Source organism: Canis lupus, chromosome 26, assembly GCF_011100685.1.
Source record: "Canis lupus familiaris isolate Mischka breed German Shepherd chromosome 26, alternate assembly UU_Cfam_GSD_1.0, whole genome shotgun sequence".
In the NCBI taxonomy this organism is placed as follows: domain Eukaryota; kingdom Metazoa; phylum Chordata; class Mammalia; order Carnivora; family Canidae; genus Canis; species Canis lupus.
In genome coordinates this window covers 25,807,844-25,809,671 of record NC_049247.1, presented here as the reverse complement: position 1 = coordinate 25,809,671, position 1,828 = coordinate 25,807,844, and the positions used below count along the sequence as shown (strand labels likewise).

Here is a 1,828-nt window from a genome sequence, read left to right as displayed (position 1 = left end):
TAGCCTAAAAGAACCTGTCCCTGAACAGGAGGACAAAATTTTCTCTTCCCTGTGACACCATCTGTGTACAATGGGCTACTCTGAGTGACTCTGAGGTCAGAGATGATGAAGCAAGTGCCATTCCCAGGAGGTCCCCAAGATGCACCTGGGCTCAGGGCATCAACTGAAGAATCAGCAGAAACCCAGGGGGAGCCTTAGCAGGCAGATCCTGGGGTGCTCACTCACATTGCAGATGGGTAAATGGGTTTTTGTCTCACTTCCCCACAGGCCTGGAGCACTGTGGGAGCTTTGAGACTGCTGTCCCATGTAGAGCAGTAATAATCAGCCTCGTCCTCAGCCTGGAGCCCAGAGATGGTCAGGGTGGCTGTGCTGCCTGACCTGGAGCCAGAGAATCAATCAGGGACCCCTGAGGGTCGGTTACTACTACTATAGATGATGGTTCTGGGGCCTGTTCCTGGGAGCTGTTGGTACCAGCCCACATAATATCCACCGATGTTGGAGCTGCTTTCAGTGCAGGAGATGGTGACCCTCTGGCCCAGGGACCCAGACACTGAGGCCGGCTGAGTCAGCACAGACTGAGCCCAGGAACATGCAAGAAAGAGAGAAATAGGGTGATGCTGGAGTCTGGACCCCACATGTCCTCCCAAGACCCCTTCCTCTGTCCCACATCCAGTCACCTGTGCAGCGAGCGAGGAGGGTGAGGAGGAGAGGGGACCAGCCCATGGTGGAGGTCATCACGGATCCTGTCTTCAGTGGCCCCTCAGCTGAGCAGAGCCTCCCCTCATCTCTCCCTTTCCCTCTTCATCCTCTGAGAGAGGGAGGGGCCCTCCCATGCAAATGAGACCCCGGGTCTCTGAACCCTCCCTGGCCCTGGGTCAGGTCCCTCTGCCTGAGGATGTCAGGGGGGTTGTGTAGGGGAGGGGCTGTTTGGGGCTGGGGTGTGGTTTGGGAGATCCCCGCTGTGAGCCCTGAGCAGAGGCCACAGTCAGTGCCAGGTGGTGTTCCCAGCTCTGATACGGCCTGAGCCCTCAGAAATAAGCCTCAACTGTCTTCTGGCATCCTGACACCACCTCACCCTGCATGACATGGGAATCAGTTGGCCATAGGACACAGGTCATGTCTCCAGAGCTCTGTCCACTGTCCTCCTATGATCTGGACAAGTCTCCCCGCAGGTGGTCTCCCATGACTGTGACATAGATTTTAGGCTACACTCTCATTTCTTGGTGTAAGGGACTTCTGGGTGGCTCAGTGGTTAAGCATCTGTCTTTGGCTCAGGGCATGATCCTGGAGTCCTGGGTTCAAGCCCCCCTTCTGGCTCTGTGCAGGGAGACTGCTTCTCCCTCTGCCTATGTCTCTGTCTGTCTCTCTCTCTCTCTCTCTGTGTGTGTGTGTGTCTCTGCCACGGATCCTTTAGCTTTTGATGGGCCACTGAGGACAGAGGTGGTGTCGCTACACCAATTTGTTTGACATCACTGTCACATCCAGAGGAGTGAAGGGTCCCATGTACAAGTGGCCTCTGATGAGCAGGATGCTGAGGCCTTCCTCCTATATGATGACCCTGGTTGCAGCATGAGTGCTCAGCTCTGAGATTCCTGAAATACTGAAGACCCAGGAAGTGGATTCTCCAGGCTGTGGGTGGAAGCCCTCGTGTTCTTTCCTGGAAAGGTTACACACTGAACATCGTTGCCATCTCTCACTGTTTTCACCTGTTTTTTTTTTTTTTTAAATTTTTTTTTAATTTTTATTTATTTATGATAGTCACAGAGAGAGAGAGAGAGAGAGAGGCAGAGACACAGGCAGAGGGAGAAGCAGGCTCCATGCACCGGGA

General features: G+C 54.1%; 1 pseudogene; it reads right to left on the bottom strand.

Moving 5' to 3' along the window:
• Positions 1-206: 206 nt before the first annotated feature.
• On the bottom strand, positions 207-769 carry LOC119869102 (annotated as a pseudogene).
• Between the last annotated feature and the right edge of the window lie 1,059 nt (positions 770-1,828).